The sequence below is a fragment of the Maniola hyperantus genome, chromosome 7 (genome assembly GCF_902806685.2).
Source record: "Maniola hyperantus chromosome 7, iAphHyp1.2, whole genome shotgun sequence".
Taxonomy (NCBI): domain Eukaryota; kingdom Metazoa; phylum Arthropoda; class Insecta; order Lepidoptera; family Nymphalidae; genus Maniola; species Maniola hyperantus.
The window spans coordinates 14,784,225-14,800,061 of record NC_048542.1 but is presented as its reverse complement, the minus strand read 5'-3'; the positions used below and the strand labels follow the sequence as shown (position 1 = coordinate 14,800,061).

Here is a 15,837-nt window from a genome sequence, read left to right as displayed (position 1 = left end):
ATAATAAGTGGGTATGAGAATACGAAAAAAAAATCTACGCCACGGAGGTCGAAAAAAGTTTATTACACAGTTGAAGAAGATTTAACAAATGATAAAAGAGCGGAGCGTGGGTCTGAATAACTTTCAGTCATGCGCACGACAGCAATGATTAATGATGTAAGTCAGCCTGTCACTCTGACCCCCCAAATCTTATCTCTAGTGCCAGATAGAAAAGCTCCACCCATCTTATTTTATAAAGAAAATGCGTGAGAACAACCTAACTATTTTTATTTGCATTGAGTACGAATAAATATTGTCTATTGCTTGATAGCTATAAAATGACGTAGACTTACATCCGATAAGAAAGGATTTTTGAAAATTCAACCCCAAAGAGGTTAAAATAGGGGTTTAAAAATCGTGTAGTCCACGCGGACGTAGTTGCGGGAATAAGCTAGTAGGTACTTTATAAATCATCACTCAAGGTTATAATTGATTTGTTTGATTAAGACTTCGTTGAATTAATACAACACAACAGAGTGTTATTGATTTATCCTTGACAAGGCACTGAAATAATTGAAGTAATCTGTAAATACAGTTAGGTTTAAATATACGTCTTATCTTTATTATAATTATTATTAGTTATTGTATCTACACCTAAAGAGTATACCTACTAGTAACTAGATTTTATTACAAGATTTTATAAGCTGTTTTTAATTGAAAATGTTACGTTGAAAGTAGAGCGTAGCGAAACCAATAATAATTAATCTTTGCGATGAAACTTATCTAATTACTGCATAATAATATAAGCTCATGTTGAATACTCAATTCAAAGTTGTAAAAAAACTACTTAGACTTTTTGCATTACTGAAACATTTCAAAAAGTGCAAAAACTAAGATAAAAATCTGTTTTAGAATGCATAGGTGAAGCCCTTTCATATGATATCCCACTTGATCTTACTTCTAAAATTGAAAATACTAATTATTAGTTCAGGACCACAAGTTTTTTTGTGTAATGTAACCACAAATTCACGATTTTCAGATCTTTCCACTTACGTCTGCTATAAGACACCTACCTGCCAAATTTCATGATTCTAGATCAACGGGAAGTACTCTGTAGGTTTAGAAGACAGACAGACAGACAGTGATCCTATAAGGGCTCCGTTTTTTCTTTTGAAGTTCAGAACCCTAAAAACCTAGATAATTTAAAAAATGCCAATAAACATTTTTAACATATTGAGTAATATCGATAAGTTAAAAAATATATCGACAGTCCAACTTTCGAGCACAGCACGTCACTAATAGAAAATTGCTAATACGCGTAATTGAGTTATGGTTAGGCGACCTTACGCTACCATTACGTACTGTCATCTTGCTGTATGATCACGTTTTACGGTAACTTTTTCGGCAACAATCGATTTTTCGACAGCCCGATAGATAGAGTACCGAAAATCGGCATCTTTACATCGATATGTAGTGTTGTGCTCGTTCTCAGTTGGATACTTATTGGTAAGTGACAGATCAGTGTTAACTTAATTAAAATCTATCGTATCATAGCTAGTGAAAAGGAAAACTTTGGCAAGTGACAAAATTTTAATAAACTTTCAATTATTGAGTGTGTCTGGTTTTTGGTAGTCCTATAAATATTAATTTTCATAGAATTTTTCTTTACACTAAAAATTGATAACACCAAATCCTGTTAATTGGGTATTTCTATTCTTTAACGAATGTTAATCATTCATCATCATTGTCAACCATTAGACGTCCAGTGCTGGGCATAGGTCTCTTGTAGATATATTTTAATGTAGATAACGGGTACATACCTACTACGATTAATTTGATGTTTTCATTTGTCGATATTTCACCCCAGCTGTAATAGCCTAGTGGTTAGGATGTCTGCCTTCTAATCGGAGGTCGGGGGTTCGATCTCGGGCACGCACCTCTAACTTTTCGGAGCTATATGCGTTTAAATTAACTAAATATCACTTGCTTTAACGGTGAAAAGAAACGTGAGGAAACCTGCATGCCTGAGAGTTCTCCATAATGTTCTCAAAGGTGTGTGAAGTCTACCAATCCGCACATGGCTAGCGGTGTAGACTATGGCCAGAACCCTTCTCACTCTGAGAGAAGACCCGTGCTCTGTAGAGCCTGCGATGGGTTGATCATGATGATGATTTCAACCTAGTTGCATCCGTGCAATTGCAACCCGTTATCTACATTAATAATGCTCTTGTAGAGACTTCCACATGCCACGGTCTTGCGCCTAACAGCACATTGCTATACCTGCCAAAGATGATTCTAGGTCAACGGCAAATAGGTTACGATTCTATAGACGGGTCTTAACACACACGACACACAGACAGACAAAGAAGTGATCCTATAAGAGTTCCTTTTTTTCTCTGAACATACAGAACCCTAAAAAACCTCGGGATCGAAGTCGTAACCACTGCGACTGTCAGAGAGTTTCTTTGTCGACTTTCTGGAAGTCTGGTATGAAAGACTTCAAATGTTTCCACCAGATACGTTTCCACTGCTATCCGAGATGCGACATATAACATTATGTTCACGAGTTAGTGTGCTCGGTGGAGCACGTAATGCCGCCGGTTCAGTGCGCCGCTAATCTCGCCGGATGCACAATTCTGATCTGAGCGATTCGCTTTAATGCTTGTTATGATTTGTGAGTTCATTAAATCGTGCGATAGTATTCATGGACTTTTTACATGACTGCGGGTGGGTTTATGAGCTTAGTCCGTTACATTTGTGTACGTAGAGACGAGCGGCACTTTGTCGACGACAGAGGTCACTGCTGCCGTCGTCGTCGCGTGACTGCGGCTACCTTCGACATGCTGGCGTCTATCGTCACGTGTCGTTGGCTGTCATCGAGGCCCTGATGAGTACCTTCAAGTCAAAAGTAAATAGGTATCTTCTAGGCAAGCGCGCTCCAGGTCTGATTGCAGCCAAGCGCTAGTCTATAAATTAAAAAAAAGTCTGGTATGATCTACTTCAAATGTTTTCACAAGATACGTTTCCACTGCTATCCGAGTTTTGCTAACACAAAGTGAGAGATATAGCCTTATCAGAATCTGAGATCAGGAGAGCAAAGGCTGCCCGAGGTAACTGAATAGATAAAGCTCGTCATTTCAGAAATTAGGTATTTTACAACTCTGTACTATGTTCGACACTTTTCCTAGATATTTCAAAGGACCTTTTTTTTTAAAGAATATTAGCCATGTTAAATGACTAATATTCCCCTCTCCTCTCCACCTAAGCGTCAAGCTTGTGCTAGGAGTAGGTACGAAAATAGTGCAACGGGCGGGGTTTGAACCGTCGACCTTTCGGTTTTCAGTTTCAGTTCACCAATGATCTAATTCAGCTAAAGTTTTACGAGGTTAGTATGAGTTGCGTCTATACAAATTTCTTATGTAAGTATATTGCAATTACGAAATTATTCTAATAGTGAAGTGTCGGATGACACCTACTCAACAAACACGGTACAATAGGCGCGTTCGCTCGACCACGCGGTGCTAAGTGATTGTAATGTGTGTGTCCTGTACTGTGCCGCTCACAAGTGCTTTAACTATCATTATTCTAATAGTGACGTACTAGAATAGAGTCGGATCACACCTACTCAACAAACACGGTACAATAGGCGCGCTCGCTCGACCACGCGGTGCTAAGTGATTGCAATGTGTGTGTCCTGTACTGTGCCGCTCACAAGTGTTTTAACTATCATTATTCTAATAGTGACGTACTAGAATAGTGTCGGATCACACCTACTCAACAAACACGGTACAATAGGCGCGTTCGCTCGACCACGCGGTGCTAAGTGATTGTAATGTGTGTGTCCTGTACTGTGCCGCTCACAAGTGCTTTAACTATCATTATTCTAATAGTGACGTACTAGAATAGAGTCGGATCACACCTACTCAACAAACACGGTACAATAGGCGCGTTCGCTCGACCACGCGGTGCTAAGTGATTGTAATGTGTGTGTCCTGTACTGTGCCGCTCACAAGTGCTTTAACTATCATTATTCTAATAGTGACGTACTAGAATAGAGTCGGATCACACCTACTCAACAAACACGGTACAATAGGCGCGCTCGCTCGACCACGCGGTGCTAAGTGATTGCAATGTGTGTGTCCTGTACTGTGCCGCTCACAAGTGTTTTAACTATCATTATTCTAATAGTGACGTACTAGAATAGTGTCGGATCACACCTACTCAACAAACACGGTACAATAGGCGCGTTCGCTCGACCACGCGGTGCTAAGTGATTGTAATGTGTGTGTCCTGTACTGTGCCGCTCACAAGTGCTTTAACTATCATTATTCTAATAGTGACGTACTAGAATAGAGTCGGATCACACCTACTCAACAAACACGGTACAATAGGCGCGCTCGCTCGACCACGCGGTGCTAAGTGATTGCAATGTGTGTGTCCTGTACTGTGCCGCTCACAAGTGTTTTAACTATCATTATTCTAATAGTGACGTACTAGAATAGTGTCGGATCACACCTACTCAACAAACACGGTACAATAGGCGCGTTCGCTCGACCACGCGGTGCTAAGTGATTGTAATGTGTGTGTCCTGTACTGTGCCGCTCACAAGTGCTTTAACTATCATTATTCTAATAGTGACGTACTAGAATAGAGTCGGATCACACCTACTCAACAAACACGGTACAATAGGCGCGTTCGCTCGACCACGCGGTGCTAAGTGATTGTAATGTGTGTGTCCTGTACTGTGCCGCTCACAAGTGCTTTAACTATCATTATTCTAATAGTGACGTACTAGAATAGTGTCGGATCACACCTACTCAACAAACACGGTACAATAGGCGCGCTCGCTCGACCACGCGGTGCTAAGTGATTGTAATGTGTGTGTCCTGTACTGTGCCGCTCACAAGTGCTTTAACTATCATTATTCTAATAGTGACGTACTAGAATAGAGTCGGATCACACCTACTCAACAAACACGGTACAATAGGCGCGTTCGCTCGACCACGCGGTGCTAAGTGATTGTAATGTGTGTGTCCTGTACTGTGCCGCTCACAAGTGCTTTAACTATCATTATTCTAATAGTGACGTACTAGAATAGTGTCGGATCACACCTACTCAACAAACACGGTACAATAGGCGCGCTCGCTCGACCACGCGGTGCTAAGTGATTGTAATGTGTGTGTCCTGTACTGTGCCGCTCACAAGTGCTTTAACTATCATTATTCTAATAGTGACGTACTAGAATAGTGTCGGATCACACCTACTCAACAAACACGGTACAATAGGCGCGTTCGCTCGACCACGCGGTGCTAAGTGATTGTAATGTGTGTGTCCTGTACTGTGCCGCTCACAAGTGCTTTAACTATCATTATTCTAATAGTGACGTACTAGAATAGAGTCGGATCACACCTACTCAACAAACACGGTACAATAGGCGCGTTCGCTCGACCACGCGGTGCTAAGTGATTGTAATGTGTGTGTCCTGTACTGTGCCGCTCACAAGTGCTTTAACTATCATTATTCTAATAGTGACGTACTAGAATAGTGTCGGATCACACCTACTCAACAAACACGGTACAATAGGCGCGCTCGCTCGACCACGCGGTGCTAAGTGATTGTAATGTGTGTGTCCTGTACTGTGCCGCTCACAAGTGCTTTAACTATCATTATTCTAATAGTGACGTACTAGAATAGAGTCGGATCACACCTACTCAACAAACACGGTACAATAGGCGCGTTCGCTCGACCACGCGGTGCTAAGTGATTGTAATGTGTGTGTCCTGTACTGTGCCGCTCACAAGTGCTTTAACTATCATTATTCTAATAGTGACGTACTAGAATAGAGTCGGATCACACCTACTCAACAAACACGGTACAATAGGCGCGCTCGCTCGACCACGCGGTGCTAAGTGATTGTAATGTGTGTGTCCTGTACTGTGCCGCTCACAAGTGCTTTAACTATCATTATTCTAATAGTGACGTACTAGAATAGTGTCGGATCACACCTACTCAACAAACACGGTACAATAGGCGCGTTCGCTCGACCACGCGGTGCTAAGTGATTGTAATGTGTGTGTCCTGTACTGTGCCGCTCACAAGTGCTTTAACTATCATTATTCTAATAGTGACGTACTAGAATAGTGTCGGATCACACCTACTCAACAAACACGGTACAATAGGCGCGTTCGCTCGACCACGCGGTGCTAAGTGATTGTAATGTGTGTGTCCTGTACTGTGCCGCTCACAAGTGCTTTAACTATCATTATTCTAATAGTGACGTACTAGAATAGTGTCGGATCACACCTACTCAACAAACACGGTACAATAGGCGCGTTCGCTCGACCACGCGGTGCTAAGTGATTGTAATGTGTGTGTCCTGTACTGTGCCGCTCACAAGTGCTTTAACTATCATTATTCTAATAGTGACGTACTAGAATAGAGTCGGATCACACCTACTCAACAAACACGGTACAATAGGCGCGTTCGCTCGACCACGCGGTGCTAAGTGATTGTAATGTGTGTGTCCTGTACTGTGCCGCTCACAAGTGCTTTAACTATCATTATTCTAATAGTGACGTACTAGAATAGAGTCGGATCACACCTACTCAACAAACACGGTACAATAGGCGCGCTCGCTCGACCACGCGGTGCTAAGTGATTGTAATGTGTGTGTCCTGTACTGTGCCGCTCACAAGTGCTTTAACTATCATTATTCTAATAGTGACGTACTAGAATAGTGTCGGATCACACCTACTCAACAAACACGGTACAATAGGCGCGTTCGCTCGACCACGCGGTGCTAAGTGATTGTAATGTGTGTGTCCTGTACTGTGCCGCTCACAAGTGCTTTAACTATCATTATTCTAATAGTGACGTACTAGAATAGTGTCGGATCACACCTACTCAACAAACACGGTACAATAGGCGCGTTCGCTCGACCACGCGGTGCTAAGTGATTGTAATGTGTGTGTCCTGTACTGTGCCGCTCACAAGTGCTTTAACTATCATTATTCTAATAGTGACGTACTAGAATAGTGTCGGATCACACCTACTCAACAAACACGGTACAATAGGCGCGTTCGCTCGACCACGCGGTGCTAAGTGATTGTAATGTGTGTGTCCTGTACTGTGCCGCTCACAAGTGCTTTAACTATCATTATTCTAATAGTGACGTACTAGAATAGAGTCGGATCACACCTACTCAACAAACACGGTACAATAGGCGCGTTCGCTCGACCACGCGGTGCTAAGTGATTGTAATGTGTGTGTCCTGTACTGTGCCGCTCACAAGTGCTTTAACTATCATTATTCTAATAGTGACGTACTAGAATAGTGTCGGATCACACCTACTCAACAAACACGGTACAATAGGCGCGCTCGCTCGACCACGCGGTGCTAAGTGATTGTAATGTGTGTGTCCTGTACTGTGCCGCTCACAAGTGCTTTAACTATCATTATTCTAATAGTGACGTACTAGAATAGTGTCGGATCACACCTACTCAACAAACACGGTACAATAGGCGCGTTCGCTCGACCACGCGGTGCTAAGTGATTGTAATGTGTGTGTCCTGTACTGTGCCGCTCACAAGTGCTTTAACTATCATTATTCTAATAGTGACGTACTAGAATAGAGTCGGATCACACCTACTCAACAAACACGGTACAATAGGCGCGCTCGCTCGACCACGCGGTGCTAAGTGATTGCAATGTGTGTGTCCTGTACTGTGCCGCTCACAAGTGTTTTAACTATCATTATTGTAATAGTGACGTACTAGAATAGTGTCGGATCACACCTACTCAACAAACACGGTACAATAGGCGCGTTCGCTCGACCACGCGGTGCTAAGTGATTGTAATGTGTGTGTCCTGTACTGTGCCGCTCACAAGTGCTTTAACTATCATTATTCTAATAGTGACGTACTAGAATAGAGTCGGATCACACCTACTCAACAAACACGGTACAATAGGCGCGTTCGCTCGACCACGCGGTGCTAAGTGATTGTAATGTGTGTGTCCTGTACTGTGCCGCTCACAAGTGCTTTAACTATCATTATTCTAATAGTGACGTACTAGAATAGTGTCGGATCACACCTACTCAACAAACACGGTACAATAGGCGCGTTCGCTCGACCACGCGGTGCTAAGTGATTGTAATGTGTGTGTCCTGTACTGTGCCGCTCACAAGTGCTTTAACTATCATTATTCTAATAGTGACGTACTAGAATAGAGTCGGATCACACCTACTCAACAAACACGGTACAATAGGCGCGTTCGCTCGACCACGCGGTGCTAAGTGATTGTAATGTGTGTGTCCTGTACTGTGCCGCTCACAAGTGCTTTAACTATCATTATTCTAATAGTGACGTACTAGAATAGAGTCGGATCACACCTACTCAACAAACACGGTACAATAGGCGCGCTCGCTCGACCACGCGGTGCTAAGTGATTGTAATGTGTGTGTCCTGTACTGTGCCGCTCACAAGTGCTTTAACTATCATTATTCTAATAGTGACGTACTAGAATAGTGTCGGATCACACCTACTCAACAAACACGGTACAATAGGCGCGTTCGCTCGACCACGCGGTGCTAAGTGATTGTAATGTGTGTGTCCTGTACTGTGCCGCTCACAAGTGCTTTAACTATCATTATTCTAATAGTGACGTACTAGAATAGTGTCGGATCACACCTACTCCACAAACACGGTACAATGATTGCAATGTGTGTGTCCTGTACTGTGCCGCTCACAAGTGCTTTAACTATCATTATTCTAATAGTGACGTACTAGAATAGTGTCGGATCACACCTACTCAACAAACACGGTACAATAGGCGCGCTCGCTCGACCACGCGGTGCTAAGTGATTGTAATGTGTGTGTCCTGTACTGTGCCGCTCACAAGTGCTTTAACTATCATTATTCTAATAGTGACGTACTAGAATAGTGTCGGATCACACCTACTCAACAAACACGGTACAATAGGCGCGCTCGCTCGACCACGCGGTGCTAAGTGATTGCAATGTGTGTGTCATGTACTGTGCCGCTCACAAGTGCTTTAACTATCATTATTCTAATAGTGACGTACTAGAATAGCGTCGGATCACACCTACTCCACAAACACGGTACAATGATTGCAATGTGTGTGTCCTGTACTGTGCCGCTCACAAGTGCTTTAACTATCATTATTCTAATAGTGACGTACTAGAATAGTGTCGGATCACACCTACTCAACAAACACGGTACAATAGGCGCGCTCGCTCGACCACGCGGTGCTAAGTGATTGTAATGTGTGTGTCCTGTACTGTGCCGCTCACAAGTGCTTTAACTATCATTATTCTAATAGTGACGTACTAGAATAGTGTCGGATCACACCTACTCAACAAACACGGTACAATAGGCGCGCTCGCTCGACCACGCGGTGCTAAGTGATTGTAATGTGTGTGTCCTGTACTGTGCCGCTCACAAGTGCTTTAACTATCATTATTCTAATAGTGACGTACTAGAATAGTGTCGGATCACACCTACTCAACAAACACGGTACAATAGGCGCGTTCGCTCGACCACGCGGTGCTAAGTGATTGTAATGTGTGTGTCCTGTACTGTGCCGCTCACAAGTGTTTTAACTATCATTATTCTAATAGTGACGTACTAGAATAGTGTCGGATCACACCTACTCAACAAACACGGTACAATAGGCGCGCTCGCTCGACCACGCGGTGCTAAGTGATTGTAATGTGTGTGTCCTGTACTGTGCCGCTCACAAGTGCTTAAACTATCATAATTCTAATAGTGACGTACTAGAATAGTGTCGGATCACACCTACTCAACAAACACGGTACAATAGGCGCACTCGCTCGGCCACGCGGTGCTAATTGATTGCAATGTGTGTGTCCTGTACTGTGCCGCTCACAAGTGCTTTTCGGTCCTTTTTTCAGGGAGTCTGATCCCTGGCACGCGTCTCTAACTTTTTGCACCTAAATATGTTTTCTAAGAACTTAAAATATCACTTGCGATGAACGATGAAGGAAAACATCGTGAGGAAACCTGTATTCAGTTGTACCTACCTACATAATTTCAGCACTTTATCTCGCGATTGTACCCAATTGTAGTATTGGAACATGAACGGTTGGATGCATCGTGTGAATAAGTTTAACGTTTTCAATTCGGAGCGGTTTTCAATTATCGGTTAGTTAATGACAATTTTGGATACAATGTTAAATTTGCGCACTTTCTCTCGCGATTATACCTACCCAATTGTAGTATTGAAACATGAACGGTTGGATGCATCGTGTGAATAAGTTTAACGTTTTCAATTCAGAGCTGTTTTCAATCATCAGTTAGTGATAAATTGATATACAATATTAAAGTTGGGCACTTTCTCTCGCGATTGTACCCAATGGTAGTATTGGAACATGAACGGTTGGATGCATCGTGTGAATAAGATTAACGTTTTCAATGCGGGCCGGTTTTCAATCATCAGTAGTTAATGATAATTTTGTAAAATCCTATGATTTTGTAAAAGTTTACGATACCTATATTGCAAATAAAACATCTGACTGATACTAGAGGTCAACGAACGTTGCATTAGTAGGCCACTCAGAGTCAATGCCACATCGTAGGTTTAGGACCCGAGTTTTGCACGCTAAACATTGCGGGTTTGAAAAAAACTACAAAATGAGGCAAATATTTATTGGTATATTGGATTGTGTTTAGGTAGTATAACAATAACGCTAAGTTTTCGCTAGCGTTCTGGTTACACCCTGTATAAGTGAGTCGTGGTCGTCATCAAATGATAGACGTCCACTGCTGGACATAGGTCTCTTGTAGTGACACACCATGGTCTTACGGTTCCTCAATCCAGTGGCTCCCTGCGATTCGTTTGCGATGTCCACTGTCAGGATTGGTCAACGCTGCATTTTCCGGTCTTCCACCATTTCACTTTGGTGTTTGTCGGTTCTTCGAACTATGTGCCCTGCCCATTGCCATTTCAGCTTCCCAACCCGTTGAGCTATGTCCATTTTTTTTAATAAGAATATTAGCCATGTTAAATGACTAATATTCCCCTTTCCTCTCCAACTAAGCATCAGGCTTGTGCTAGGAGTAGGTACGACAATAGTGCAACGGGCGGGGTTTGAACCGTCGACCTTTCGGTTTTCAGTCCACTCCTTTACCGGTTTTCCATTACTTTGGCTCTTCTATATAAGTCCTCATTTTAGAGGAAATCCCAGCTTTCTTATGAATCCCATAATTAGTAATCAAGTGCTAAGTGGATAATCTAAATAATATCCAATAACCACGGGTAATTTTGTCACACCACGGTCGAATTTATTAACAACTGTGTCCGAGTCCATGTTTCACAACTCCGTATTAGCGATTATCCGCTAATCCTCAGCATACTAACGTGGAGCCAAGTACCCCAGTCTTCATTAGCCTTCCGACTTCCACATTGTCACTGCAATGACAGACGGTCTATGAGCAACTGGATAATTAACTTACCGCTTTAATTAGCTTTGGCTAATAGGCTTAAGCATCAATGGATTTGAGGTCAGGCGCAGTGGCAGCGTAAAAGAGGAAACCCGACAAATAACTCACGTGTAAACATTCACAGCCAAAATATGGTGCCAAGAAAACGTGTCGTGTTTGCCGATTGGTAAGAAATTCCTCATTATATTGTTTTTAAAGCTCTCACATTGGTTTCGATTGCACAAAATTTTTAAATGGTGTCATCTTTTTCACAATGTATTTTTGAGAAAAAAGGTGGCACTTAGAACTATCAATTTTTATTTAGATTTTGTACGAAAACAAATAAGTACCTATACATGTCTTTCAACATTTACCAGTGTTGATCTCCTTCTAATTTTCCTTTCTATGTTATCGCCTTTCTATTACTCTTTGCAGTATCAATATTATAATATTATACTTTTGAGATTTGTAGATGTTTAGTGTTTTTTACCATACTGCACTCGCCGTCTGAATGTACATTGTAATAATAATTGTAGGTTTCGTTTTATTCGATAACTTGTTTATGCTGGACTATATAACGTGTACGTGAACTATACAAAATTTAAACCCCCATTTCACCCCCTTAGGGGTTGAATTTTCAAAAATCCTTTCTTAGCGGATGCCTACGTCATAATATCAATCTGTATGCCAAACAGCCTGTTCCGTCCAGTGGTTTGAGCTGTGCATTGAACAATATTTAGATGTCTCTGTCTATTGAAACTGACGCTATCTATTTATCTACCACTTCTTTTATGTATTCTTACTCTTCCACCGGTTTGTTTCTTTTCATTTATATATATTCTGACTCTACCGCTGTTTCATTTGTTTTTAGGGTTCCGTACCTCAAAAGGAAAAACGGAACCCTTATAGGATCACTTTGTTGTCTGTCTGTCTGTCTGTCAAGAAACCTACAGGGTACTTCCCGTTGACTTAGAATCATGAAATTTGGCAGGTAGGTAGATTTTATAGCTGACATTTGTGGAAAAATCTGAAAACCGTGAATTTAGGGATGGATCACACAAAAAAAAAAAACTGTGGTCATGAACTAAAAATTAGTATTTTCAATTTTCTAAGTAAGATAACTATATCAAGTGGGGTAGGTATCATAATATGAAAGGTCTTCACCTGTGCATTCTAAAACAGATTTTTATTTATTTTTAGGTATAATAGTTTTTTATTTATCATGCAAAATGTCGATAAAATACGATTGTAATACGGAACGCTCAGTGCGCGAGTCTGACTCGCACTTGGCCGGTTTTATTCATATTCGTACTTTACCATCGTTCATTTCTTTTCATTCGATTTGTACTCTTCCACTGATTCATTTCATTTGTATTAGCGAGTTTCCATTATTATGTCGTCAACATCCCATCTACGCGTAGGAAACGTTTTGCGTCATACACATAGCTAAGGTTTGGAACATTCTTCCACGATTTGTATTTCCTATCAATTACAACCCGGATATCTTTAAAACAAGAATGAAAAGGCATCTTCTAGGTAAATTCATTCCATGTTAGGCCACATCATCACTTTCCATCAGGTGTTTTTTTCCATCAAGCGTTTGCCTATAATGAATTTAAAAAAATGATACTCTACCACTGGTTCTTCTTTTTCAATTGTATTTATATTCTACCAATGGTTTCATTCGTATATTCATGCTCTAGCACATCTTTTCATTTGAATTTAAGGCTGAGATCTATAGATCGTACCTACCTACTGTGACTTTGCTCAGACTTAAGATTGAGTTTAAAGGAGGCAGATTTATGTGAGAGATATACATCTGTATCGTTTTAACTCTGTCTTAAGTCTGAGCAAAGTCAGAGTGCGCTCTATAGATTTCACGCGAAGTTCTCTTTCACCTGTTCGTTTCTTTTTATTCGTATTCTTACCACCGGTTAATTTCGTTACCTTTTTTTTTTTGGGTAGGAGGAAATCCTCATGGATGCCAGTTGACATGCCCGACTTCACTGAGATTCTCTCAGCGACCGACGGACTAAAACCTCCTCCCTTCGCTGGCCGTCCTTCCCGGTACTGCAATACGCAAATCATCAGGAAAGGGGCTGTCCGGTCAGGCCTCGTTTGCCTTTTGCCTGGACCATTCGTCTTACACACGTTTCCTCATTATTTTCTGGAGCATAATTTCGTTACCTATGACGTCATAAATTTGAAGCTTTTCTAGAGATAGCATAAGGGTTGCCTCGGTTCCGGGCTATTTTCAGATCTTTTTCCTTTTCCGCATACAAAGTTACACTGACCAGTGACCACTAATCAGCTAATGTAGGTGTGATTTATCTAATTCGGAGTGTCTGGCACTAATGCTTGGTTTTCTTAGTATCTTTTCCCGGAAAATTATCCTGATTATCGTATGTTTACTTATAGTTCTACTGTGGATTCATCACATCACTGTACAAATTATACCTAAATCAAACAGCTACTGTTGGTTATTCTTTGCTGTAAGTTTGAAAAATATAATATTACTAGCTTATGCTCGCGACTCCTTCCACGTGGACTACATAAATTTCAAACCCCTATTTCACTCCTTTAGGGGTTGAATTTTCAAAAATACTTTAGCGGATGCCTACGTCATAATAGCTATCTGCATGCCAAATTTCAGCCCGATCCGTCCGGTAGTTTAAGCTGTGCGTTGTTAGATCAGTGAGTCACATTTTCCTTTTATATATTTAGATAATCTTAATTTTCCTATAGAATGAGAATTGTTTTTTAAAGAAAGTACATTCGAAGGTCAGACGTATTTATATTGTGAAACACCTACACACATTTCGCGTCGTCTAGTCTAGCTGCAAATCTATAATTACTTAGTTCATAATCCATTATCCATACCAAAGATAATATATTAAACAAGTCCATACTAATATTATAAATGCGAAAGTGTGTTTGTCTATCTGTTACATTTTCACGGTCCATCCACTGAACTGATTTTGTCGAAATTTAGTACAGAGCTAGCTTGCATCCCAGAGCCGGACATAGGTTACTTTTTATCTCGGAAATTGATAAAGTTAAATCTTAATACACGCGGAGAAGTCAAGGGCATCATCCAGTTTTTTTTAAATGTCAGGTTCACTTGACTCCTTTCCAGAGGCAAATCATCCCTAAGGCAACCTAGGCACGTGCCTAGGGGCGCGAGGTTATGAAGGGGCGCGTGCGATCACTTATGCAAAATATGGAATGAATGCTATAATTATGTTGAGATAAGAAAAATAAATCGCATTCTTTCGCTAATCGAACTATACATTGCTTGATTTCATAATAGAAGTTGGTAAGATGCAACCGACACGACCAACACGCAACATTGTGCGTGTACGCGTCGCGCGTCGCGTGTGCCGATCGCGAGCATCATATTACACGAATAGCTGAAACGTTGCTAGATTGCAGGGCAGCAGAGCAGCCATATTTTTAGGGTTTCGTACCTCAAAAGGAAAAACGGAACCCTTATAGGATCACTTTGTTGTCTGTCTGTCTGTCTGTCAAGAAACCTACAGGGTACTTCCCGTCGACCTAGAATCATGAAATTTGGCAAGTAGATGGGTCTTACAGCTGGCTTTAGGGGAAAAATCTGAAAACCGTGAATTTAGGGTTAGATCACACAAAAAAAAATGTGGTCATGAACTAATAATTAGTATTTTCATTTTTCTAAGAAAGATAACTATATCAAGTGGGGTATCATATGAAAGGTCTTCACCGTGCATTGCACAGTGTGAAACGCCCATTCTTGGCCAAAATTCATCCATCAATTTTATGAATACTTATTGAATGACTGAAATATTGCTCGTAACGGTTTGTACGTAAACACTCCGTCGTAATTAAAACACACTCAACTAATTGCGCTCGTAGTGACAATCTTGGCAATGTAGGTATTGCAATAATTCTTACTGAGACAACAAATTAAAAAAAGGTGTTTAGAAGTTCCTCCGAGTTCTATGTCCAAAATAGTGCTTGTTTCTTGATTTGTGATCTCAGTCCTAATGCCTTTCATTAATTTCATTGGTCAAAAACCCTTTGACGAATGGGCGTTTCCCTTTCCGATGCGGTGCCGCACTGTACAAACTTGCGATGCGACGACGTATTCCCGTTCAGCCGGTGTCCACACTCCACACCTCTCTATGTGCCATTCTGTGCTGTGTGTGTTTTTCTTGATGCGTAATTAGAAGCAGGATACGTGTAGTGCGGTCCATGGCTCACTAGAAATTTATGGTCAGAGTTTTCTCGTACGATGCCGTAAGCGATGAAATTTTTGGGTTGCTTCAACGCATCGCATTGCGACGCGGCATCGTTTTTGAGATGCGATGTCGCATCGCAGTGTTGTGGCCTCGCCCTTAGTTTGTTTGTTCCTTTGTGGCGC

The 15,837-nt window shown here is 41.5% G+C and overlaps 1 protein-coding gene across 1 annotated transcript in view; it reads left to right on the top strand.

Moving 5' to 3' along the window:
* LOC117984082 (multiple PDZ domain protein-like) overlaps positions 1 to 15,837 on the top strand; it is a 144,502-nt gene that overhangs the window by 65,623 nt on the left and 63,042 nt on the right. The window lies entirely within an intron of this gene.